The sequence below is a fragment of the Cervus elaphus genome, chromosome 32, assembly GCF_910594005.1.
Source record: "Cervus elaphus chromosome 32, mCerEla1.1, whole genome shotgun sequence".
Classification (NCBI taxonomy): domain Eukaryota; kingdom Metazoa; phylum Chordata; class Mammalia; order Artiodactyla; family Cervidae; genus Cervus; species Cervus elaphus.
The window spans coordinates 9,954,407-9,982,176 of NC_057846.1; the positions used below are offsets into that span (position 1 = coordinate 9,954,407).

General features: G+C 46.5%; 1 protein-coding gene across 1 annotated transcript in view; it reads left to right on the plus strand.

Annotated features, from left to right (window-relative positions):
• DLGAP2 (DLG associated protein 2) overlaps positions 1 to 27,770 on the plus strand; it is a 587,786-nt gene that overhangs the window by 44,326 nt on the left and 515,690 nt on the right. Inside the window, exon 2 of the mRNA XM_043893841.1 lies at positions 19,546 to 19,647. The gene's annotated coding sequence lies outside the window, so the exon portion shown is untranslated. The remainder of the gene's footprint in view (positions 1 to 19,545; positions 19,648 to 27,770) is intronic.

Sequence of the window (27,770 nt, forward strand, 5' to 3'; positions counted from 1 at the left end):
ACCCAGCAATCCCACTTTTGGGCATACACACTGAGGAAACCAGATCTGAAAGAGACACGTGCACCCCAATGTTCATTGCAGCACTGTTTATAATAGCCAGGACATGGAAGCAACCTAGATGCCCATCAGCAGATGAATGGATAAGGAAGCTGTGGTACATATACACCATGGAATATTACTCAGCTGTCAAAAAGAATTCATTTGAATCAGTCCTAATGAGATGGATGAAACTGGAGCCCATTATACAGAGTGAAGTAAGCCAGAAAGATAAAGAACATTACAGCATACTAACACATATATATGGAATTTAGAAAGATGGTAATGATAACCCTATATGCAAAACAGAAAAAGAGACACAGAAATACAGAACAGACTTTTGAACTCTGTGGGAGAAGGTGAGGGTGGGATGTTTCAAAAGAACAGCATGTATACTATCTATGGTGAAACAGATCACCAGCCCAGGTGGGATGCATGAGACAAGTGCTCGGGCCTGGTGCACTGGGAAGACCCAGAGGAGTCGGGTGAAGAGGGAGGTGGGAGGGGGGATCGGGATGGGGAATAAGTGTAAATCTATGGCTGATTCATATCAATGTATGACAAAACCCACTGAAATGTTGTGAAGTAATTAGCCTCCAACTAATAAAAAAATTTAAAAAAAAAAAAATAAATAAAAATAAAATGGACGGATTTAAGTACTCAGTTAAGTGACTTCTGACAGTTGTACATGACCATGTAAACACCCCCACACAAGATAGAGAGCAGGGCCCTAGAACCTCCTTTATGCCCATTTCTGGGAAGTTTCCCTCCTTAGGTCCCCAGAGGCGGTTGCTTTCTGACTCTGTCACCTTAGAGTAGTTCTGCCTCTTCTTTTAAACAGAGTGGATCCACATGGAATGCACATGACAGGTTTCTTTCACTCAAAATAACGTCTTTAAAGACTAACTCATGTTGTTGACAGGTCAGTCTGTAGCTGTCTCCTGTTATTACTGGTCAGGACTCCACCGTATGACTGTGAACAGACCATGGCCATGTTTATCCCTTCTCCATGGGCTATTACCAGCGTTTGGCTGTCATGAACGAGATGAACCATCTGTGGATGGAGGTTTTCATTTCTCTTGGGTAAATTATGGGAGTGGAACTGCTGGTCCATGCTTGTGTGTTTAACTTTGCAAGGATATGCACAGTCATCCTTGCGTTATGCTTCTTTATATCCATCCAAGGACACCGCGAGGTCCGGGCATGCCCACCCTCCCTGACACTTGGCATCTCGGGGACCTGCCACGTTTTCCTGTCGTGGTTTCTGTGTCAGGCTCTCGTCTGTCACCTCCACAGCCTTCCTGTCAGGAACTGGGTCCCTGACTCTGGCCCTGATCTGATCAGGGCCTGGCAAGAGGTGTACCCGTGAAAAACAGATACTTCTCCCATTGACACCAGAAGTAAATGTTTACTAATGGGCTTCCCACTGGATATTTTTCTGAGTCTCTTGAGGTTGATTGTGTGTTTTGACCTAGAATTTCAAGCGACTGGAGGCAGCTTGATGTGTGTTGGGTTGAGGGGTCCCTGGAGGCCCCCACCATGGTCCTTGTCTGGAGTAAGCTGCTTCCTCCCTGGAGATTGACACAGAACCTACTCTGGATGTCTCACCTCATCCTGGGCCCCTTCCCCTGGGAGCTGGTTGCTGTTTCCAACCTGAGATGAGTGAATGGGACCGCAGGGGCGCCTGACTCTGGAGGGCGTGAGCTTGGTGGGGCAGGTAGGGTGGGGGGAGCAGTGATGTGACAAAGGGGCTTAGTTAGTGAGCAGCAGGAGGGAAGGATGAGGCCTGTCTGATGTTGGCTGAGCTGGGAGTTGGAAGATAGGTCAGAAACTGGCGAATTCAGCTTGTGTGACACCTATTGCCGCTTGGGTCCATGTTTCTAACAAAGTCATCAGGAGGATAAGGAGTCTTCTGCAAAAATGCATTTTGTTAATGATGCATATCAAACAGTTGCTATTAACTGTGAACTCGCTCTGGATTATTAAAAGGGCTTAAATATTGTGAATTAATGTTATAATTACTGTAATTGGATAAGCATTGCTACTTGCTTTAATTAAAGCTTCTGCAGTGCTTACACAGAAGAAGCACATTGATAAGACCATGCCGTGGGATGACATTTAAAAAAACTTTTAAAATGGGGCCACTTTTTAAAGGAAGCCACCTTACCCTATTCCTGGTGCCTACTTGTTAATCTCCTGTGCCCCACACACTGGCTGCCGTCTGAAGATCTCTGTGGCGTTAGACACTCTGCGGCCCCCTCCCGTGTGAGGACTTTTGTGGGCCAGTATCCTGAAAGGTTTCTGAGCTGTTGAAGTTGTTCAGGATTGTTGTGCAGGGGGAGCGTTTCTTTAGAGACAAGAAGGCGATTTGTTGGAGGGGGAACATTGTGTAATGTCTGTTTATTCCTGATCCCCTGAGTCTGGTGGCTCTCTATGATCACATAGCTGCTGCCTGGGGACCTGCTGACCCGCCCTGACCTGCAGCAGCTGATGCTCCCAGGGATGGAGCTGGTTCCCTCCCCACCCCCAGTCTGGCAGGGCATCGTCCTGCTGCCCGTGGGAGGAGAGACAGAGATTCACTTGACAGGACGCTTGCTCTGGTGTCCACCACAGGAAGGCCTGTGTGTGCATCTGTGTGCCTGCACGTGTGTGCGTGGGTTGTGTGCCTGTCTGTGTGTGTGAGCACGTGTGTTTCTCAGTGTAGGTTTGCTGCAGCATTGGTAATGTTTGTTGAGAGTCAAGTGCATGGTCCTTCCCCTGTGGGCGGGATTCTTTTCCTCCCTGGTGGCTGGGAACTGTTCCTGTCTTCTCGTGTGCTTGCCCACCTTCTCTTGCTGGGTGACCCTCCCGCCTCTTGTCACCCACTGACATGAAGCCTCCGTAAAGTCACGGTTTGTGGGCTCCCTTTCCTGTTAACCCCTCTCCCCGTGTGCCTCAGCTTTCCCACAGATCACGGCTCTCAAACAGACGACCAACAGCCTGGCCTCGTGCACGGTCTCCTCTGGGCATTTTCCTCTCACTTCACAGAATTCTGGGCACAGGTTTGGTGGTGAACATGTATAGTTCTAATCCATAGTAAGCAGCCATTAAGTTGCATTATTACTAATATATCTTTATTAAATTGGAAACACTGATCATTTGAATAATTTGACAAGGAATCTTATAATCTAGATAACTTCTGGATGCACATTATCTCCTTTTTAAAGAGAAACTGAGGACTGTAGTGTTTTCAGGAGACACCATGGGTCTTGGTAGCAGTGGTTTAGTCACTAAGTTGTGTCCGACTCTTGTGACCCCATGGACTGTAACCTGCCAGGCTCCTCTGTCCATGGGGTTCTGCCATTTCCTTCTCCAGGGGATCTTCCTGACCCAGGAATCGAACCCAGGTTTTTCGACATTGCAGGCAGATTCTTTACTGACTGAGCTACAAGGGAGGCCCTGCCATGAGTCTCAGTTCCCTGCAGAGCTCTGCAGGCAGCCTTCTTGCCTTAGGTAGAACGGAACGCAGATGCCTTTGGAGGGCTGTGCCTGCTGTTGGGTGCCCTTTCCTGGAGCCTCGGTGGGAAGCCGGGGTTTGAGCACTCTTCTGCGTGTCAGGGCCCGCATGGTGGCTGGCTGTTGGGGGCCCTTTCCTGGAGCCTCAGTGGGAAGCCGGGGTTTGAGCACTCTTCTGCACGTCAGGGCCCGCATGGTGGCTGGCTGTTAGGAGCCTTCGTGGGAGCCCTGCGGTGCAGGGGTTTGTCCATCGGACACAGTTGTCCTGCCGCTGACAGACGGAGGCTGGTGTCTGCCACAGTGGTGTCTGCGTCTCCCTGGCTCTGGGGCCACACGTGTCCCTCTGCTTCTCCACCTCGACCGTGTGGTCATGAGGTCACATGTTTGTGTGGTCCTGTGGTCACGTGGTCTCGTGGTGGTGCCAGGGCAGGAAAGAGAACCGTCTGTATGTTGTCAGCCCATACCCTGGGTCCAGCTCGGCTAAACACTGAGGTCGCCTGTGAGAGTGAGATTCACTGTGGGGGGAGCTCACAGCTGATGGAAGATCGTTTCTCCATCTTTTTTTCTATGCACCCCCCACCCCGCCCCCGTCTAAGGAACGTTTCCCCTGGTCGGCCGCACCTGCTCAGACACTCTGGATGTTGGCTTCTGTGCTTCGGCCTCTGGGGGGCGGTCACGAGCCATTGTAGCACCTAAGGTTGACTCAACCCTCTAGAGCCCATGGTCACCCTGGGGCTGACCCTTCCCCTTGGAGAGAAGTGGACAGAGAACAAGGTTGTCCGCAGCTGCAAGCAGGGGCGAGTGGTCTTGTGTCTAGGGCTTGTTAAAGTTGTAAACTCGGACCTTCGGAAGAAGGAGAAACGTGTGGCGTTGAAAGAGACAGAGAACAGGTAGCAGCTCGAGTGGGCCGTCGGGTGAGGGGTGAGCAGACGAGGGGCACGGAGCAGAGTGGCTGTTGGATCGGTGCTGGGGGCGGGGGTCCTGGAGGGCAGGGGCCGACCGGATGGGGGTGACGGCCTCGTGGCCTGGTGCACCCTGCTGTCTGGTCTGTGCGGGGCTCAGCCTGGACCCTGAAATAGTCCCTCTGGAACTGTGGCCCGAGGGCTGGAGGGCCCTGCCCTGCCCTGCCTGGAGCCTTAGCACAGCCCAGCGGGTGTCCTGCTCCGCCCCGGTCCCCAGGAGGGAACGCCCGTGCGAGAGGTGCCTCCTGTGGCTCACTGCCGCACAGCAGCCGCGGCGGCGGTGTTTTGCCTCTGAGACCCCTCGGGAGCTGACCCCCCCTTCCCATCTGGTGTCCGTTGTCCCCTGATCCAGCTCGCCTGGCTGCTTCCCTGTCGAGCCCCGGACCCCAGCACACTCAGAAGCCCTGGAGACCCTCCCCAGAGGGGCTCGGTCCAGCCTTTCCCAGCTTTGCGGCCTGCCACCTCAATGCTGCACCACCAAGGCCGATCCAGTCACTCTTCCTGTTTTTCTGTTCACTTTCTCACACCAGGTGCTGCTGTGAAGGTGAGCACTAACCGTCCCTCTGACACCCTTGTCCTCTGCAGCCAGGGACCCCACCCCCAACTGCGCCTTCCAGTCCCCGCAGGTCCAGCCTGGATGCCCTCACCTTCTTGCCAAGAGTCACTCTCATCCTAAAGCCCCCCCACATCTCACCCCATCTCACCTCTTAGAATGAGTGTTTTCCTTATATTGTAGTTGATTTTTACTCAGTCTGTCTGCCTGCTATTTGTGTAAACAGTATGAAAAATAATGTCCTTATGTGATTTGTTTTTCTTTTTTTAAACTTTTTATTTTGTATTGGGGTATAGCAGATTAACAATGTTGTGATGGTTTCAGATGAACAAGGGGACTCAGCCAGTACATATACATGTATCCATTCCCCACACTCTGCTCCCATCCAGCTGGTGACATCACATTGAGCAGAGTTCCCTGAACTTTACAAAACTTATGCACTGATGCATAATCTTTCATCCAGTATTTCTTGACTGAAAGTGAGAGCAGCTCTGAGACCCCTTAGCCAACTCTTGCAGATGAGGAAGCGGGGCTGGAGGCTGAGTGACCGGGCGGCGGGGGTGGGGCTTGCCTGCGGAGAGGATTATGTAAGACACTCAGAACTTGTTAGTTGTCCATTCTGTCTTTTATGAAACTCAAGCGCCAGATGTAATTAGTATGGAGAGGCTGTGTCCTCAGCTCCCTGGGAAGTGGGAGCTCATGAAGCACGGCACAGCTCTCAGCTTCAGGAGAGGAGGGCGTCTCCCCGGGAGCCTCGTGTTCCCACTTTGCAGCCCTTATGCTGAGAACGTGCATGTAACGCATGAGTGTATTACACTTGCGTTGACTGTCGATCGCAGATTAGCATTTTGCTGGCACTGGGAAGAAGTACAAGTCAAGGGCTTTCAGGGGAAGTTTGATTTCAGTTATGGATGGAAAGACGGTCCACCGTAGACACACAGCCTGCGGCTCTGGTGCGAGTGCTCGCTGCACTTCTCCCTGGGCTGGGAGGGTGCGGGCGGTGAGTCTGGCGGGCAGCAAGGCCTGTGTTACAGGAGAGGACGTACCAGAGCGGCTCACGCGGCTCCTGCGCAGCGTCTCCAGCGGCAGGAGAGGACTGTGTGTGTGTTAATCCAGGTCGTTGAGTTCAGTTTGGGGAGGCCTTGGGGAACTCTCTTCCTTGTGATTCTGGGACTTCCAGGGAGGCTTCTGCTCCTCAGCTTCTTAGTGCTGTGTGTCCAGTTCTCAGAGCCTCACGTGTGTGGGCAAGAAGGTGAGCCGTCGTGGGCCCTGCGTGTTTGGAAGGGGATCTCGGGTCCCCGTGGGCCTTGCAAGTTCATAGGAGCTCCTGTTCTCAGCTTTGCCTGTCAGTCGTGCTCAGAGTGACGGTCCTCAGATAGCACTGCCCTGCCTGTGTCTCATCAAGGATGTAGCGACAAAGGACAGGTGGATGTATTAGAACCCGCTCCATGTTCTGCAGTTTCCAGTTTGTTTATTTTTGCCTGGAAAACTCTAATTTGAAAATGTTTGAAGGTGCAAAAGTTAATTATTTCCTCGCTCATCCCTTGAGACGTTTGAAACTTTCTTATGCTCTCTTCACTCTAGTTCAGCCTGAGTCGTCCAGAAAGGGCACTGGTTGCCATCACAGGTTCATGTCAGCTCGTCTTCCCTCTGGAAGCCCCAGATCCTCACTGGAGCAGTTTTAGTGGGAGTGACCTGCCCTAAGGAAACGGCAGTTGCCAGTGTTATTTTTCCACCTCTTATGCCCTAGAGTGGGGTTTCTGTGAAGTTGTATCGGTGGTGTGGGTCTGAGAAGGGAAGGTTAGCTTTTCCTCCCTGCCCCTCCCCCCATCCTGCTATCTTCCTCCCAAATTCTCACTCCTTCTGAGCAGTTGCTGAGCTCCGGGGAGGCTGTTTCTGTGACCAGCGACAGAACCATTTTGGCCTGCTGAGGAGGTGTCTGGATTAGAGCTGCTGTCACCAGCTGCCTTCATCTTATTTCTTACATCTTCTTCAACTTGCTCCTTCTCTACTGATCTTCTCTGAAACACAATCCAGACCCAAAGTCAGTCTGGTCTGGCTTATAGGAGGGTGGTCTTGTGTCCATGGTCTTGAACTCCCAAAACACCTGGAATTTCTACGATTGCGGGGGTGTCTGTGCTGTGAGTTTAAGCTGAAGTTTCCAGGGTCCTGCGTACCGCTGTGGGCTAGTTTTTCTTGTTTGTTTGGATGGGAGCCAGTCTGGGAATCTTACCAACACTTACATTCATGTGTCTGTGGGAAACTGTGCAGATTCCATCCCGCTCTGTTAGTTCCTGCTGGGTTTTCCCAGCTAGGTCTTCCATTTTGAAGAAGAAGAAGAAGAATGCTGTCTGTTGCTGATTTCCTTTGCGTGTGATCATTGCTGAGAGTGTTTGTAAACCCCTTGGAAAACCAGGGATAAGGTATTGTCTTAGCAGATGCCAGACAGCATTTTGCTGGGACAGAGTGGTGGCTCAGTCCATAGTTACAAGTGCCAGGTGCTAGCTCACAGTGGGTCACGGATTCTCTAGGGCCTTTGGGATCCAGTCACTGACGCAGGATTGAAGGGCTCCTGTGAGGGCATTGGGGCTGGCTCTCTCTGCAGCTCCGACTCTGTTCTGGATTGCCGTGGTCCTGCCAGTGGCCTTCTCCATGGGCAGCCTTCCCTCATCACATGCAGCCACTCCAGGAAAACTGTGACTGTCCTTTGGTCAATGAGTAGCAGGCACACACTGACCTGACCAGGGGTGGACTGGCTGACTGAGCAGGTCTGGATTGTGCCCACCCTGAGCATGGCAGAGTCCTTTGTGATTGGGGGGGCGGGCCCAAAGGAGGATGAAAGCGAGACCCGAGGCAGAGGACTTCCTGCTCTGTAGACAGAGATACACTTATAACTTCTGCCCTAGAAGTTGTTTTTAACACCTTAGTTGTTTACCCTGTGTGGTACATGCTGCAATGTTAGAGGCACTTTTTTGCAGAGAGGTCATGATTGATCAAACAGCTCTGCTTTCTGTACCTGCCATTAAGTGAGACAGCAAAGCATTCCTGTTCAGTAACGGTTTTGTGCTCATCATTCTTCTTGTTAAAGAGGGTCTGTAAATTAGATAGCAATACATAAATGAAAATTATCCTCTCTATGAGATGACCCAGACACACAGAGCAAGACCAGGAGGAATGACAGGCCCCAATAGTGACTAGCTGTGACTGTGACTTGGGGTCGTGTGAACTCTGGTGTCCCAAGGACGGAGGGTCTCACTGTGGTCGTAACAGGCACAGGCTTGAGTCCTGCATCTCCTGCTTGGGCAGAGAACCTTAGTCATTCTTGACTCAGAGAATTTCAGCAGCTTCTGCAAATGTTGGATTCTTCATACGCTTTTGGGGTTTTTATCTCCTTTTTGAGAAGTTTTGCTTACTGCAGGTTTGCCCGGCAGACTAGTAGCAGGAAGCATTCGTGTTCGGTCCCTGAACCCAGGCTTTCCTCTGGTCTGGTGTCGGGACAGATTCTCAGCCATATGCTCGCGCTTGCACTCTGTCTTCCGTCTCTGCCTTTCGCTGTTGTTTTATGCTCCTCCAAGCCCGAGGAGTGGGATAGCATCCGTAACTGGTTTATCTGTTTCCTGCACGACCTCTGGTCGCTTTTACCCTGTAACCAAAAGGCAGTTTTCTTTCTTTCCCTTTTTACTGTTACCTGATTTCCTTTTGATCTTGATGCTGCTTTTGAAACAAGAGGACAGTGGCTAAAAGGACTTTAAGGAGGGACTGGGGGATGAGTAAAGAGCAGAGGAGGAGACCTGTGAGATGGGGTGCACCGGGTCTGGTTGTCACCCAGGTGCAGTGTGGATTGGGGGCTTCCCAGGGCCCAGGGCACCAGAAGGTCCCTGTTCCTGACATCTAGGGCCCGAGTCAGGGTCCTGGCTGTGGCTCCTGTGGGCGTAGTGTTTCCTGCCCCTTCTCAAATTATCCTATTTGGTCATGGGTGTGGTTCCCGCCCTTGGTTGTTGTGAAGGTCAGAGAAGGTTACAGGCTTTAAGTGTTGCTGTGCTGTCTCCACCTCTGGCCAAAGTCTTTTAATTCCTCCAGTATCACTTATTCTTGCAATACTTGGTAAGTTAATATGGTTGAAAGAGCATTTTGTTCTGAAATGCTGTCTATTTTTTTTCTAGTATTAATTAACATATGAAGCAAATGTATAGGAAAGTGTCAGGTGCACAGGTTACAGATCTTGTGCTAACAGCAGCATAGTGATTGTAAAGCAGTCACAAATACGAAGCCACAAGTGCCGGGTGTGCAGATAATTGGATCTCACACTTAGCGCTTTACCACCTATCGTTTTTGAAGCACATTCTGTAAGTGAATCTTCATTACACTGTAAGTTGTTTTTCTATAATCCTCATTTATGACATAATGCTACATCATGATTTCCTATATCTTTTGTTTATAAAGCATATTTATTACTATTTTCAACATGATAATCAACTCTAAAAAGTTTAAATTGAGTTTTATTGTCCAGTTGTTTTACTCTTGATTTTTAGAAACTAGGGACAGAGGCTGAAGAACACTTCCCTTGATTTGTGGACCAGCCTCCAGTGTTACTGTGTGGCTGGTTGTCTCCCTGAGGCTGGTTCTCGCATTTCTAGGGTTTCTGTTACTGAGGGATGCCGAGTTTAGATGCAGCAGCGGAACTCGCTAAGACGAGCTTGTTAGTCGTGGATCTGGAGGCTGCTGCGCGGCTGGGGCTCCTGCTGCAGAGCCCGCAGGAAAGGAAGGGCTGCTCAGGGCAGGCGACGTGAAGCCGCCAGCCTCAGGATGGCAGGACACACGACCTGGGGTCCCCACCCGCTCTGTCTTCTCTGCCTTCTGTCTGAGGACACAGCCCGGCTGGAGTGTCCACAGCATCACCACCACCTGGTCCCACGGCCGTGCAGCCCAGGCCCCGGGGAGGAAGCCGCTTGCTCGTCTCTGGCCTGGCTCTGACAGGGTGTGCAGGGAGCTGCCCGGCCTTTGGGGCTGGAGGACGGGTTTCTGGGAGAGGCTTCCTCTTTCCTGTGGGGCAGCTTTCAGAAGGTCCACTCTTTCCCTGGAAGTGAGCACGATGTCTCTGGAGGACCGGGCGGCTCTGCTGCCTCCCTGGAGTGTGACTGATCAGCTGGCAGATGAGGCTCTGACTGTGGGACACCAGGCGGAGAGGTGGACAGGAGCCAGTGCTGGGCGCATAGAGCTGCAGGATCGTCCTGGCCCTGAGGCTGGGCCTGCGTACCCGTGCCCATGGGGACCGTCACCATTACACAAGTACACGGTGATAGACACTAAGTGAGCTTCACAGAAGACATGCGGAGTGGGCTCCCAGACTTCTGCCAGAGCGTGTAGTGTCTGGAACTGCAGGCTGTGCATCCACTGCATGTGAGCTGTGGCGGAGGTTGGGGATAGCGAGTGTCGAGGGGCTGTAGGTCTGAAGGCCAAGCCTCAGCCCCTGAGCATGACTCAGTGCAGAGGGCAGTGATGCTGGTCCCAGGTGTGTCATTCAGTAATGGAGGTGGGGACCGCCTGCCCTGACGGATGCACAGTGGTCCGTCAGCTTTCTTCCCAGGGAGGAAGGAGACAGCAGAGGGTAACCGAGTTGGTGGGAGGAAGAGTCAGGTGCAGGAGAGATGAGGAAAACCAGTTTGTGACAAAGAAAATGTAGTGTCATTGGAGAAGGCAGTTTAGAACCCAATTTGCTGGTAATGAGATGCCTATGACATTTCAATTAAATCTATAATTACAGAGTAATATGTTATAAATGAATGAATAGAAACAGATGGAATTAAACCAACTCCGTGCCCTTGCACTTGATGCTAAAGAGATTCCATCAAAGTGGTGATAAAGATGGGCATAAGAGATTATCTGTCAGATGCCATGCAAGACCTAAACTTCTAAACTGGGCTGAGAAATCAGATTGAGGTCATACCACTCAGCTTTGGAGTACGTGAACAACTGAATCTGTGACACAGTTCAGATTGCACTAACAAGTGTGTGCGCATCCACCTGCCAATGCAGGAGACCTGGGTTCAGTCGCTGGGTCGGGAAGATTCCCCTGGAGCAGGGAATGGCAACCCACTCCAGTATTCTTGCCTGGAGAATCCCATGGACAGAGCAGCCTGGTGGGCTGTGGTCCATGAGGTTGCAAAGAGTCGAACACGACTGAGACACTGACACTAACTTACATTCTTAAACCTTTATTAGATGGTCTCATTCTCTAAACGTGGGCACTCGCTGTTAAACGAGCACCTCTGATGTGATGCCCAGAGGAAAAATGTTAAATTCTGATTGGAATTGATAATATGTATACTGAATCTTTTTCACCTCAGTGTGTGATATTTAAAAGAATACCCCACTGGGAACAAGCTGTACTTCCTCACCTTGTCTGTGGATATGAGGAAGGCGATTGGTTAATTGAGGTTTTTGGAAAATGGGGAAGATGCCAACTTGGCTGCAGGGATTCAGTGAGGATTGGCTGATCCCTCTGTGTGTTATCAGGGATGAGATAAAAGAAGGAGAACGTGTGTGTGATCTCTCTGTTCCATTGTGCTTTGCCATGACCTCTTCTTAGCTATCATAGAAGATGCCCTTATTTTAGTGCTATTTTGAATCAAGATTGTCTTGGGACTTCCCTAGAAGTCCAGTGGTTAGGACTCTGCACTTCCATTGCAGGGACAAGAGTTCAGTCCCTGGCTGGAGAACTAAGATCCCACAGTCCACGAAACCTGGCCAAAAAAGAAAAAAAAAAAAAAAAAGACCTTTTAACCAACTAAATAGAGTTTGAAATTTATACAATTTTATCATCTTATTAAAGGATCAAGAGCACAAACATATATGATCTGCTGTTCCTATTATCACATACGTATCTTGGTGGTTTATAGTCCTTTTTAGAAGGCAAAAAAGAACTGAGGTATTTTGGGATGGTCAGTTGAAATTACTTGGATACCATCAATTAGGTAAAGAGTAACTGGTGTAATGTTTATACTTATGTGCATATGATGTAATTAAGCAAATGTTATTTTGTGATTTGGAAAGTAGATTCTTATAATTTCATCTGTTTCTTTCTTAGGGAAAATATATAAAGTATAAACATGAACCATGCTCTGCTTTCCATTCTTGAAGTGTGCAAGAGTTCTTAAAACATTCTTTTCAACACTAAATAATAAAAATGGAAAGTTTTTACATTAAAATTATACAGTGTCGTTTTAAAGGAGGTTTAGGGCATAAAAAACCTCCTGATGTGGCTGGTTGGACCCTCCTCTGGTGCCTGCTCTGCAACCTGAACCTTTTCCCTCTGGGACTCAGGACCCAGTTGGGGGGATCCTCTGCCCCCCAGCTCTGAGCACTCAGAAGAGCCAGGGCTCTGAGGATCCTTCCCACACCCACCAAGGTATCCACACTTTTCTGGCCAACCCAGCCCAGGATGCCTCTTGTCCTTCTTGGGGGCTGCCTGCCTGTCCACCTTCTGGAGCCCAGAGGCTAGACTTGGGGTGCTTGGAGTGTGAAGGATGCAGGGAGCAGGTGGTTAAAAAAAGGCCATTTGAAGGCAGTCGTCACTTGAAAGACAAAGCACATTGAATTATGAATGGTGACCTCTTGTTAAAATCAATCTAGAGGAGAAGCCAGAAGAGAACTTAGAAAAAACTCTGGTACATCTTTGAAGGCAGATTTCACATTTCATCTGTAAAGTAAAGCATATGCCATGAAAAAGGAAGAATTTCAGAATAGAATTTAGTTTTGTTTCCCATTAGAATCAGAGGCAGTGAAAAGTCGGGTGGATGGAATTAATATGACTGAAGTAGTTACTGGCTCAGAGGCATGGCACACAGGCTGAGTACATGCTTTGGCCCCAGAGACCACGCTTGTTTTTTGTCATTTCTTGAGGTTTAAGATGTTTCTGTCAATGTTCTGGAGCCTTTACATGGATAATAAGGGCTTAGTCTTTATAACCACCTCAAGGGTAAGTCCTGTTATTATCTCCAGTTTACTGACAAGTGCACAGAGGATGTGTTATTAGTAAAGAATGGATCCTGGGTTCAGACCTCTGCTTCAGATCCTGTGTTTTTAACAAATATGCCATATGGGACACCTATAAAATAAGGATACATAGTTATGTAAAAGTACCAATTAGAAATATTACAATAGCCCTTGAGATAAAAACTTGGTAGATAGTCATAGATCAAGCATAGCTGAAAAAACAATTAGTGCACTGCAAGATCAAGCTGAAGAAATTTCCTAGAGTTAAGCACAAAAACAGAGAACATGTGAAAACACAGTTTTGCAGTTGCTGCTAAGTTGCTTCAATTGTGTCCGACTCTGTGCGACCCCATAAGACAGCATCCCACCAGACTCCGCTGTCCCTGGGATTCTCCAGGCAAGAACACTGGAGTGGGTTGCCATTTCCTTCTCCAATGCATGAAAGTGAAAAGTGAAAGTGAAGACGCCTAGTCGTGTCCGACTCTTTGCGACCCAATGGACTGCAGCCTACCAGGCTCCTCCGTCCATGGGATTTTCCAGGCAAGAGTACTGGAGTGGGTTGCCACTGCTTTCTCCCAGTTTCGCAGTAGACAGATCCAAAAGACAAAAATGCATCTAATGGAAAAGCTGAAGAAGGGAATTACAGGAAAAAAGTGGTTAATCGATATTTCTGATCAAATGGCTGATACTTCTCCAAACTGAGGAAAATTGTTTTCAGAGAGAAAAATTGAACCACCTGTGAGGTGGGAATAAAGGCAAACAAAACCTGTCATTGTGAAACACCACAGACTCTGGGATCAAGACAGAATCTCAAGAGACATGGTCAAGGAAACAGAAATTGCTTAAAGATTGACAGGATATGCCTCAACAGCAATACAGGTGTCTGGAGATGTCTGTTAAACTTTTTGAATTCCACCTTCAGTATTGACAGTGAAATAAAGATGTTTTCAGGCATACAAGGACTTGGAAAGTTGACCACATAGAGACCATGTTGAGAGGAAAACAGGGGCATGTTTTTGAGAGTGAGGAAAAAAGAACCCAGAAAGATGCAAGCAAAAACACCAAAGACACATTTATGAGTATTGATTTTAGAGTAAGGGGTGCATTTTCTCTGTTTTTTTTTTTTTTTTTTTTTTTAATTTTTTTATTAGTTGGAGGCTAATTACTTCACAACATTTCAGTGGGTTTTGTCATACATTGATATGAATCAGCCATAGATTTACACTTATTCCCCATCCCGATCCCATTTTCTCTGTTTTATAAGCAGCCATATTTGGTATTCACGTAACACCAGACACCAGGTGGTATCAGAGAAGGTGTGGTCTGGAGGGAGAAGGCAACACTTGGAGGAAGGTGAGGGCATATGAAAGGTCTTTTTTTTGTTCAAGAGGATGTTAGAGGTACTGATTCATTGATAGTTTTGCTAGAAAAATATGTGTATAATTACATGCATTAGAACTTTAAGGGAGAAATAAAATATATAGGTAAAAAAAGTAGAATGAAAGTTCTATGTCCAATAATAATGCAGAAAAAAAAGTACAAAGGAAAACATAACATGAACTATCAGAACAAAATAAGTCCCAGTTTGTCAGTAATCACAATAAATACGAATGGAAAAAACTCAAACATTAAAAATAGGAAGTTCCCTGGTGGCGCAGTTAGTGGTTAAGATTCTGGGCTTTCACTGCCATAGCTTGAGTTCAGTCCTGGTTAGGGAACTGAGATCCTGAAAGATACATGGCATGGCCAAAGAGAAAAACCAGACTCTCAGAGTAAATTAAATACAACACACAGTTCTGTGATGTGTACAAGAACATGCAAAAAGTGTACTGAGAATAAATATACTTGTGGCAAGATTAGTAGAGAATAAAAGGAAATTCAAGAATACAAAGAGTTAGGGATGAAAAGAGAACCATATGATAATTTGTAGGAAGTTTTGCAGAGAAGTTAGAAAATCAAGATGAAATGTTTGGTTTTCTTGGTGAATATAAGTGTCATAAATTGACTCAATGAAAATTAGAAAATGTGACTAGAACAGTAACCATGGGAAAATTAGTTTTTGATAAATGTATTTTTATGAAGGGCTTCCCAGGTGGCACAGTGTTAAAGAATCTGCCTGCAGTGCAGGAGACAAAGGAGGCGTGGGTTCGATCCCTGGGTCAGGAAGATCTCCTGGAGAAGGAAATGGCAACCCACTCCAGTATTCTTGCTTGGGAAATCCCAAGGACAGAGGAGCCTGGTGGGCTACAGTCCATGGGGTTGCAGAGTCAAACACAACTTAGTGACTGAGCATACATACATGCACTTTTATAAAAGGCACTGACTCAACTTCAAAGGTAAATTCTACAAAAACTTTTTGGAAGTGATAATACTATGTTATCTAAACTATTTCAGGAAAATGAGTATCACCCTTTTTAATGAATAATTCCATAATTTAGTAATGAATCAGAAAAGGGCTAATTTCAATTGAGACTAAATATAAATTTCATAAACATACTATTAGCACATTGAAATAACTGTTTATTAAATATGACCAGGCTTTGTTCCATAAATGTAAGATTATTTCAATAATAGAATCTCTGTTGTAGGAATGCATGAGATGAACATGTAAAAAGAGATAAAATACAGTTATATCAGTAGATACTGAAAGACCTTGAAATAATACAGCAGTCATTTATGATAAATTCTAGGTGAAGGAGTGATGGGAGGGACCTTTCTCAATAGGAATGAGAGTATGATTAGAAACCACAGCAAATATGGTTGTCCCAAGGAAATATTAAATATAGAACAAAGTAACATTGCCACAATGATCTGTTAGTCCATAGTCCCCAACTAGAAACTGGGGTTTCTAGTTAAGTTTGTATGGGAAAATAAAATTGGTAAAATATTAGAAATCAAGACTTAGTTTCAGTGAAAAAGGGAAGATGTTATACAAAATCTATTTTATATTATTATACAAAATATTATATTTTGTATAAGGGAAGATATTTGTATATTTTGTATAAGGGAAGATATTTGTATATTTTGTATAAGGGAAGATATTATACAAAATTTGAGCATACAAAACTTGTATAAAAGTCCTTGTACTGTATGTGATAAAATGATGTTGTTTTTAATAGCATTTTACCCATAGAAATTCTTTCAGAATTGAGGTTAATAAACAACAAGGTCCTATAGTATCAGAAACTATATTCAATAACCTATAATAAACCAATAATGGAAAGGAATATGAAAAAAAATTTTTTAAAGCAACATTAAAGAAATTTAAATTCAATCCTCTTAAGCCCTGCTGTTGTTTTATCAACTAAGTTTAAGAAATAGTCTAAATCCTTTTATCATTTCAACCACCTTCACAGCATCTTCACCAGGAGTAGATTCCATCTCAAGAAGCCACCCTCTTTGCTCATTCATAAGAAGCAACTCCTCATCCTTCAGGTTTCATCATGAGATGCAGCACTTCAGTCCCATCTTCAGACTCCACTTCTGATTGTAGTTCTCTTGCCGTTTCCACCGCATCTGCAGTTCCTTCCTCTACTGAGGTCTTGGACCTCCGCAAAATCATCCATGAGGGTTGGAACCAACTTCTTCCAAACTCTTGTTAGTGTTGATATGTTGTCCCCTTCCCATGAACCACGACTGTTCTTAATGGCACTGAGAATCATGAATTCTTTCCAGTAGGTTTTCAATGGACTTGATTTGATTGCCCAGGCCCATCAGAGAAATCAGGGCCTATGGCATACAGTTTTAGCCTTTAATGAAATGTGTTTCTTAAATAATAAGACTTGAAAGTAGTAATTCCTCCTTGATCCGTGGACTGCAGAATGGATATTGTGTCAACAGCCATGAAAACAACATTCATCTCATTGTTCTTCTCCATCAGAGCTCCTGGGTGGCCAGGGACATTGTCAGTGAGTGGAATAATTTGAAAGGAATATTTTTTTCTGAGCAATAGGTCTTAATGCATTCATGTATGCTTAGTCGCTCAGTCGTGTCCAACTCTTTCTGATCCCATGGGCCATAATCCGCCAGGCTCCTCTGGCCATAGGATTCTCCAGACAAAAATACTGGAGTGGGTTGCCATTTCCTACTCCAATAGGTCTTAATGGTGGGCTGCAGATATTCAGCTAACCATGTTGTAAACAGATGTGCTGTCATCCGGGCTTCGTTGTTCCATTTACAGAGCACAGGCAGAGTAGATTTAGCATAATCCTAAAAGCCCTAGGATTTTCAGATGGTCAAGGAGCACTGGCTTCAACTTAAGAGTCACCAGCTGCATTAGCTCCTAACAAGAGGGTCGGTCTGTCTTGTGAAGCACTGAACCCAGGCATTGATTTCTCCTCTCTTGCTCTGAAGGTCCTAGATGGCATCTTCTTCCAATAGAAGGCTGTCTCATCTACGCTGAAAGTCTGTTGTTAGTGTAGCGCTTTCATTTATGATCTCAGCTAGGCTTTCCGGATAACACTGAAACTTCTGCATCAGCACTTGCTACTTCACTTTGTGCTTTTGTGTCATGGGAACGGCTTCTTTCCTTAAATCTAACCTCCCTCTGGGAGCTTCAGGCTTTTCTCCTACAGCTTCCTTGTCTGTCTCAACCTTCATGGAGTTGAAGAGTCAGGGGCTTGCTCTGGATGAGGCTTTGGCTTGAGGGAATGTTGTGACTGCTTTGATCTTCTAACCAGACACTAAAACTTTCTCCACATAAGCAATAAGGCTCTTTTGCTTTCTTACCATTTGTGTGTTCACTGGAATAGGACTTGTAATTTCCTTATAGAATTTTGCCTTCACATCTTGGCCAAGTGTTTGGTACAAGAGGCCTAACTTTCAGCCTCTCTCAGCTTTTGACCTGCCTTCCTCTCTAAACTTGGCCATTTTTTAGCTTTTGATTTAAAATGAGAGATGTGCAACTCTTCTTTTCACTTGAATGCTTAGTGGACCTTGTAGAGTTATTAAGTGGTTTTGGTTCATCTTGCTGCATCTTGGGTGACAGGGAGCTGAGGAGAGGGAGAGCTGGGGTGGCTGGTCAGTGAAGCAGTCAGAACACACATTTTGTAGTCAAGTTCCTGTGTTATATACAGGGACAGTTCGTGCATGGCCCCCATGCCCTCAATTGCAATAGTAACATCAAAGGTCACCAGTCACAGATCACCATAACAAATACCATAATAATGAAAAAGCATGAAATATTGTTAGAATCACCAAAATGTGACACAGAGACACAGAGTGAGCAAATGCTATTGGGAAAATGTTACCCACAGACTCACTTGATGCAGTGTTGTCACAAGCCTTCAATTTGTAGAAAACACAGTCTCTGTGAAATTCACTTAAGAGCATTAACAGGAGGTCTGCCTAACTCTGGACTGAGATGGAGAACTCTTAATGATACAGTGAGTGAATACAAGGACAGACTGTCAATTCTGGAAAGATAGGGCATTTTAACATTAAATAACTTGAAATTAAAATATACTATGTAGATTGACAGTCATAAGTGTGTTAACTGGTTACCACGAACCAGGGCTGGATTTGAACCAGTTTGTGTGTTGTAATTAGGGTTTGCGGAGAGTGTTTACTAAAGTGAGAAATGGCTCATTGTCTCACCTTTTTAGGACTGTACTTTTGAAAGTCAGTACATGACATTAGTAGCATGTGCTCAGACTGACGCTTAATCAGAGGTTTTGCTGACAAGACACGATTTTCAGCAGACGGTACAACGCTCAGTTCTCCTGGATTTGTGGAAACTAACCTGATGTGCCTCGTGGGCCAGCGTTTGTGATCCTACGAGCTCAGCATGAAAAAGACACAGCACACTTTTATGTGATGTTATAAACAAGTCTCCTCAAAGATGTGTGTTCCTCTTTCATCTGATTCATTTTGGGGAAACAGTAAAGCCATGTATTGGTAAATGCAGTGAAGAAAGGAGCAGAGGTTTTATAATTTATCAAGGTGTATGAACTAGCACCTGTTTAAAATATGCAGGGCTCAGGTTTATCTGGGGATAGCATTTTTTTTCCTGGAAATAAAATGATCAGTTATTAATATTCCCTGGGACTGTCCTTTTGTTTCTTGGAATCTGCCTGGTTCTTTGCAGAACCAGTCTAAGTTCAAAAATGTTGCTTTTGTCCTCAGGTTATATGAGGAATCAACACTCCTGATTTAAAGTATGACTTTATTATTTCTCTTTGGTTGAATATTTTGAAGTTGGGAAAGCTATTCATCATAACCTCAAACCCAGTTTGGGAATAGAAATACTTGCATAATGTCCACGTGCTGTGGGTGCCTGCAGGGTTCTCTGTTCCCTGGTTTTATTTAAAAATACCTGGTGTTATTTTTTATATACAGCGTCTCTGCCTACTTAGTTCTCGCCATACTGCTGTTCTAGAGGGATTTAATTATTGCTCAGTGCCATTTTTTTTAATGTACTTTCCATATGTTTCTTTTTCCATGGGGAGGTTATTTACCCCTTTTTTTTATCATGTTTTCCCCATTTCTATCCATTCCTCATCATAGGCCTTCCCACCATCCGAGGTCCGGCCGTAGCAGCCCAGGTTCCCAGCAGCTGCCCTCGATCGCCCGGCCTGCGCCGGCTCTGCCGCCATGGGGACCGCTCAGGTACTGTGTGCCCGTCCGTGCTCTGGCCGCGTGGGCATCGGTGGGGGGTGCCAGGGGTAGTGTTGCTAGAGGTGATCGAGGGATGGAGGTGATGCAGGGCATGCAGGGGACGGAATTGAGGGGAGTAAGGACCCAGGGGGTGAGTGCAGGTGCTGCGGCAGCCTCCCAGCTCCCAGCGGAGAATTTTCAGGCTCAGATGGAGGCGGGTCTGTAAGCAACTCACAAATGCGGCACCTGTATGCTTGGTTGGGAAGCTGGGAGGAACCTAGGGGACAAGAATGAGATGAGGTCCAGGCTCTGGTCCTCCCAGCATCACCTGTCACGTGAGCTGCCACATGTGAGCTGGGAGAAGGGTCTGTGGACACATGCGCAAGGGCTTCTCTGGGGGACTGAGTGACCTTCCCAGGCTTGTGAAGTGCTTTCACGTGCTTTTGGCGGTGGCCGTGCTTGTGGGGAGGGGGGCAGGAAGTCCCTCAGCTGATGAGCCAGGTGCACAGTCAGGGGCCTTCTGCTGCTGCTCACTCCTAAAACCCCTCCTAAAACCCCCAGGGCCCTGTGTGCTCAGGACACCCCAGGAGGGCCTCACCTGCTCACCCCTCTCTGCTCACATTTGGAGGGTATTCGGGAGCAGAGATGTGGCCTTTCACCTTCCCTGATGCCAATAAATAAAATACTCAGTTGAAGCCTTTATAGAGAGTGACTTCATTTGATTTTTCAAGGCAAGATGTGGCAATTTATAGTGTATCATTCTTTACTGCAGGGGAGATTTAAGTGTGAAATATGGTCAGATTTCCAGTGGGCCCTTGTCCCTGCCCCCTGATGACCTTCTCCCGCCCCTTCTCTCCCATCTTGGGTCTCACCTGGTGACACCCCACACGTCTGCACCTTGTGCGTAACACCTTCTTTTGTCATTCCAATAATCTCAGGAGACGATGCTGATGTGGAGTGTCAGGCTCCATAGCCAGGACGCGGTTGCTTTTTGTTGGGAGTTTCATGTAACAGCCTTGAGGAGACCAAGCCGTTTCATTCTCTCTTTTTAAAAAACTACTTCCCCCTCTGGTTTAGCAAAGACAAGGCATGATGCCTCTTCAGTGCTCTCATCAACTCTTCAGTCAAACACCCTGCAGCCCATGAGACGCAACTGCACATTTTCCCCGTAGATTGGGTAGGGTGCTTAACTGCAAAGAAGAGAATTCACTCTGGCTCATGTGAACAAAACGACTTCATTAAAAGAGATGCTTGGCACGTCATGGGCCTCTAGACGGGCCTGGACAGAGAGGATCTACACGAGGCCACCAGGGGACGCTGGGGGGACCCGTACAGGAGCCCCTTCTTGGGGTGTTCATCCCACTTCGGGGCAGGGCCTGGGCCCGGACGTGGGGTCCTGCCTGCATCTCACTGCGGGGAAGGCTGGAAAGCCCCTTTGTTGTTGTCTGTGCTCCTCTTGCCCTTGGAGAGGGGTCGACCCCAGAGACGAGAGTATCAGTGGTGTAGGAAGTGCTTCCCGGGCGCCGGGCCCCAGTCCACTCCATGGTCCCTCTGCTTGTCCCCATGCAGCCACAGTACTTGCTGTTTTCAATGCACTGTCCTGTATGAAATGGAAACACACTTGCTTTTGTCCCCCAACGGGGTCCCCTGGTCTCACTCGTCGCATGGTCTCACTCCTGGTCAAAGGTCTGGAGACAGAGTTCAGCCTGACCCACCTGCGGTGTGATGACTGCAGCCAACACAGCCTTGCAGACACTGGTACGGGTTGCTCAGATTGTTTTAGTTTTCATTGTAAATATATACGTGACAAGAAAAGCTGGGGGAAGGGATGATGGGTGCTCTGGTCTCTGGGGAGCTCCTGTCCCCCTCCCTGCTCCACGCTCCCTTGGTCCCAGGGCCAGCAGCTCTGCTCGCCTGAGAACCTGACCTTCCCGGCACCGGTGAGTGATACTCTTCATCCTTCAGAGGCCTGAGCTTGGGTGGTTCTGCCCATGTGGGTCTTTGCAGGCCCCAGGAGCTCTTCCAAGTGGATGCGTGGTGCCAGTGGGGGACTCAGAGGACCTCTGGTCTGACCCTCTTCTTTCTCTCATGGTAGGAGCTCCACTGTGCCCTGAGACTGCGGGTCCACAGGCATCCTTGCTGCCCGTCAGTCAGCAGCCGAGTCTCTCCCAACTTCACCACCCGACCCAGTCTCCAGGGGCATCCCCGGGCCTCCACGGAGAGCTCATTCCCTGCTGGATGGTCCTCCCTGGGGACCCGGATGCCTAACATAGCAGACTGCAGTGTCCTGGGGACAAGAGCAGGCCTGCAGGGAGCTGGGCTCCGCTGGGCTCCTCTGGCCATAGGAGGGGTGTCATGCCTGGCCTGGTCCATGGCAGGTCCAAATCCTGGAGGAACAGGCTTCTCGGGACAAATTCCAGCCGGCACATGGCCTGGGAGGGGCTGCACAGCGGCTGCCCCCCAGGGTGACTCCAGAGTGACTTGTGACCACCCTCTGCTGCCTCTGCCATTAGCGTGGGGGTTCCCACCCGCACCCCTGGGAGAGCAGCGGCCTTGCCTTGGATTTACGTGCAGAATCACTGAGAAGGGCAGTTTTTGTCAGATTCTGCCTTTAAGCAAAACTCTGAATTGTAAGGCTAATGTTTAAAAGGAAAGGAAATGTAGGGCTAATGTTTAAAAGGAGCTCATCACTGTTATTGCTGTTTGGGTCAGATAATTCTTGGGGCGGGGCTGTCCTGTTTGCGGCGGGAGGCAGGCAGCGTTCTGCACCCACCACCACCCCCCACCGCTGCCAGGACCTTCCTGCTTCCCCAGAGACGGCACCAGACACAGCTGGACACTGCCAGATACCCAGGGAGAGGGAGCCCCAAGCCTGCTAGAACACCTTAGGCATTATTAGGTTCAGTGGCCTCGAGCTGCTGTCTACAAGACCTTTATCATCCATAGAATCAGAGATGATGTCATCTCTCTCATCTGCATGTTGTTAACTTCAGTCTTCTCTCCTTCCTCAGTCTCAGATTTGTCAATTTTATTGATCTTACTGAACCAGATTCTGGTTTTTAATGGTTTTTGTTGTTGTTTTTTATCCTGTTTACTGACGACTTTCTCTATTTTTCTTTTTATTTCATTTCTACTTATATTGGTTTTCAGTTGCTCTTTTTCAGTTTGTTTAAAGGTCAGAACTGAAGTCAATGACTTCAGACTTTCCCCTTTCCTGATAGAGGCACTGAGATATACCCTTCCTGGGTGTGGGATGGTTTTGTCTTTCTATAAATAGTCTCAACAAATGTTTAAGTTACTTAGACACATGTGTTTTTTTGCTGGGTAGGATGTCATGACCCCACTATCTGGACCTGTTTGTGGCGGCGGTGCCCACCTGCTGCCTGGATAATGCCCCGCCGCTCACTCTGATTCCATCCATCTTCCACGTTCAGTTTAGTCACTCAGTCATGTCCAATTCTTTGTGACCGCATGGACTGCAGCACGCCAGGCCTCCCTGTTCATCACCAACTCCCGGAGCTTGCTCAAACTCATGTCCATTGAGTTGGTGATGCCATTCAACCATCTTAGCCTCTGTCATCCCCTTCTCCTCCTGCCTTCAATCTTTGCCAGCATCAGGGTCTTTTCCAGTTAGTCAGTTCTTCACATCAGGTGGGCAAAGTACTGGAGCTTCAGCTTCAGCATCAGTCCTTCCAATGAAAGACTGATTCCCTTTAGGATTCACTGGTTTGATATCCTTGCAGTCCAAGGGACTCTCAAGAGTCTTCTCCAACACCACAGTTCAAAAGCATCAATTCTCTGGCACTCACCCTTCTTTATGGTCTAACTCTTAGATTTGTACATGACCACTGGAAAAACCAGAGACTTCCCTGGTGGTCCAGTTGTTAAGCTTCTGCTCTCCAAATGCAGGGGGTAGGTGTTCAATCCCTGGGTGGGAACTAAGAGTTATTTATTGGACTTCCCTGGTGGCTCAGATGGTAAAGCATCTGCCTACAATGCTGGAGACCCAGGTTCAATCCCTTGGTTGGAAAGATACCCTGGAGAAGGAAATGGCAACCCACTCCAGTACTCTTGCCTGGAAAATCCCATAGACAGAGGATCCTGGTAGGCCCCAGTTCATGGGGTTGCAGAGTTGGACACAACTGAGCGACTTCACTTTCACTTCACTGGAAAAACCATAGCTTTGACCACATGGACCTTTGTTGGCAAAGTAATATGTCTGCTTTTTAATATGCAATCTATGTTTGTCATAGCTTTTCTTCCAAGGAGCAAGCGTATTTTAATTTCAAGGCTACAGTCACCATCTGCAGTGATTTTGGAGCCCAAAAGAATAAAGTCTCTCACTGTTTACATTGTTTCCGCATCTATTTGCCATTAAGTGATGGGACCGGATGCCATGATCTTAGTTTTTTGAATGTTGAGTTTTAAGTCAGCTTTTTCACACTTTGTCTTTTACCTTCATCAAGAGGCTTTTTAGTTCCTCTTCGCTTTCTGCCATAAGGGTAGTATCATCTGCATATCTGACGTTATGGATATTTCTCTCAGAAATCTTGATTCCAGCTTGTGCTTCCTCCAGCCCAGCGTTTCTCTGCATATAAGTTAAATAAGCAGGGTGACAATATACAGCCTTGACGTACTCCTTTCCTGATTTGGGACCAGTCTGTTGTTCCATGTCCGGTTCTAACTGGTGCTTCTTGACTGGCATACAGATTTCTCAGGAGGCAGGTCCGGTGGTCTGGTATTTCTATCTCTTGAAAAATTTTCCACAGTTTGTTGTGATCCACACAATCAAAGGCTTTGGCATAGTCAATAAAGCAGAGGTAGATGTTTTTTTGGAACTCTCTTGCTTTTTGGATGATCCAGTGGATATTGGCAATTTGATCTGTGCTTCCTCTATCTTTTCTAAATCCAGCTTGAACATTTGGAAGCTCATGGATCAGGTACTGTTGAAACCTGACTTGGAGAATTTTTAGCATTATTTTGCTAGCATGTGAGATGAGTGCAATTGTGTGGTAGTTTGAGTATTCTTTGGCATAGCCTTTCTTTGGGATTGGAATGAAAACTGACCTTTTGCAGTCCTGTGGCCTCTGCTAAGTTTTCCAAATTTGCTGGCATATTGAGTGCAGCACTTTACAGCATCATCTTTTAGGATTTGAAATAGCTCAACTGGAATTCCATCACATCCAGTAGCTTTGTTCGTAGTGATGCTTCCTAAGGCCCACTTGACTTCACATTCCAGGATGTCTGGCTCTAGGTGAGTGATCACACCATCGTGGTTATCTGGGTCATGAAGATCTTTATTGTATAGTTCTTCTGTGTATTCTTGCCACCTCTTCTTAATATCTTCTGCTTCTATTAGGCCCATACCATTTCTGTCCTTTATTGTGCCCATCTTTGCATGAAATGTTCCCTTGGTATCTCTAATTTTCTTGAAGAGATCTCTAGTCTTTCCCATTCTATTGTTTTCCTCTATTTCTTTGCATTGATCACTGAGGAAGGCTTTCTTATCTCTCCTTGCTGTTCTTTGGAACTCTGCATTCAGATGGGTATATCTTTCATTTTCTCCTTTGCTTTTCACATCTCTTCCTTTCATAGTTATTTGTAAGGCCTCCTCAGACAACCATTTTGCCTTTTTGTATTTCTTTTTTTGGGGATGGTCTTGCTCCCTGTCTCCTGTATAACGTCATGAACCTCTGTCCATAGTTCTTCAGGCACTCTGTCTATCAGATCTAATCCCTTGAATCTCTGTGTCACTTCCACTTCAGGATCCCCTTGTTTTTGTTGTCTGGTAGTATAGTTTTGTTTTCCAGCGATGTTTAGGATATGTTCCTAGTTTTCTGCTGCTGTTATCTACATGGCTTTGGGGAAGGAGAGAGACTCGTGTACCCTCACCCCCCACCCCCGCCTCTGCTCCATATTTCTCATGCCCTCTTTGTTCTCTCTCACTAGAGACCTGGGGAGGCTGTTCCAACCCCACTGAGGCGGGGGCCTCAGTCTCCCCTTATATCCGTGATTCTCAAATGGGTCACCTTTGCCCTCATGGGACGTTGGCAATGTCCAGATGGAATTTTTGTTTTTATAGCTGGGGGGAGGGTGCTAGTGGCATTGAGGGGGTTGAGGCCACGATGCTGTCAACTGTCTTGCAGTGCCCCCCAAGAAAAATGACCTGTGTGGACACCAGCAGGCAAGGCGGTCAAACCCTGCTTCACTTTCATGGCCTAACCTGTGGTACTTAGGCATCCTCAAGGGTTTGAATAAGAAGCCTAAGGGAATCATATCCTAATGTGCAACTGTTTCTCTTCGGTGTGCGAATTTTGCATGGGGGATCTCAGGACGCTAAATGGTGCAGGTTTGCATGCAAACTCATTCAAGTGGACCATATTGAAAATACGTATTTGCACTTTTCGGGATGACTGTAAACTATCTGAAACAATCTGCTGAAGTTATTCAGATGGCTATTATTTCATGGGTATAGTGGTTCAGTGTGAGCAGTTGTACGTGTGGTCCTCACGTGGGTAATTACTATGATTGCATCCCTCACACCAAGATTCAAACAGTATTTACATGGGGCTTCCTGGGTGGCTCATATGGTAAAGAATCTGCCTGCAGTGCAAGAGACCTGGCTTTGATTCCTGGGTCAGGATGATCTGCTGGACAAGGGAATGGCAACTCATTCCAGTATTCTTGCCTGGATAGTTCCATGGACAGAACCTGGGGGTTATAGTCCACGAGAGTCTCAAAGAGTCAGACATGACTGAGTGACTAACATATAGTGTGTTCAAAGAAGGAAACAAACAGGCTACATTTTGATATTCTGTGTCATTTAGAATGAGATAAATTATAGAAAGAGTTAGCCCTGCTTCCAGTCAAGCCACAATAATTACAAATTCAGACCCTTAGTTTATTTTGCAGAAGAAAATTCACTTTCCTAAGGATAACTACAAATAGATCTGTGTTTCTCAGAGACACAGGTGTATAGAAAGAGAAACAAAATAGTACCCATTTATGTCCTACGTGTCTATATATGATAGATTTGTGCTTTGAGAAGCAGCCATCTAGTAAGTGTTACTTATTGTCACAAGGTGAAGAGTCCAGTTTTTAGAAATCCCTTTGATTTCTTAAAATGCCTTATTTTGACAAAGCTAGTTTTTACCTTATCAAACTGAGGAGACCACTTTGGTTTTGTTGTCTGTGGGGCTGAACCCCGTAGTGGGTTCTCCCACTTGCTTCTCCCTCAGCAGCAGGAAGACCGGGAGGCCACTGGTGTCACCTGTTGTGTATCTGGAGAATCCCACGTCTCATGCTGCAGAATGAAATGCAGGTGGAGTGTGCAAAAGTAATGAGATTGCCCTGGCTCAGAGGCGGCAGTGACTCCCCCTTGACTGTGGCCAGGCTCCTTTCCCCACTTCCTCTCAGCCCCTGAGTGAGGGGCCTCGGTCTCCTCATGTCTGCGGTTAGGTAACACTCCTCTGTGAAGAGTCCTGAGCATAGCATGGGGAGTGTCCATTGCTTTAATAAGTAAATACTTTAAACTGTTTTAGTTCACTTTATATTAAAAAAAACCACACAAATTATTTGTGAAAATACCTTCTCTCTGGCTACTTCAGAGATTCACTTGTGAACACTGTAATTTTAAGTTTTGTTAAGTTAGTTGTCTCTTCTCTTTTTAAAAATCCTACAAGCACTCTATCTTACCATGGAGAGATTAGCATGAATAAAACAAGATTAAAAGATGGTCATTGTAGATGTGTTCATGTTCTATGTCCTCACACATGTGTATATCCATAGTATAGACTAATAAAATTATGTCAATTGTTTTAATAATAGTTTAACAAATTAATATAGTATATTATGGCAACTCTCCTAGTCAATAAAAATATTTTAAAATATTTATTTTTATTGAGTCATAATTAACATACAATATTATATTAGTTTCAAGTGTACAGTATAGTGATTTAGCATCATTACATATCATGAAATGATCACCATGACAAAACCAATCCTCACCGTACAAAGTTGTTAAAATATTATTGACTGTGTTCCCTATGCTGAACCTCCTAACCCTGTGACTGAGTTTATAACTGGAATTTTGTATCTTTTAATCTCCTTTTCCTATTCTGTTCATCCTCCCATCC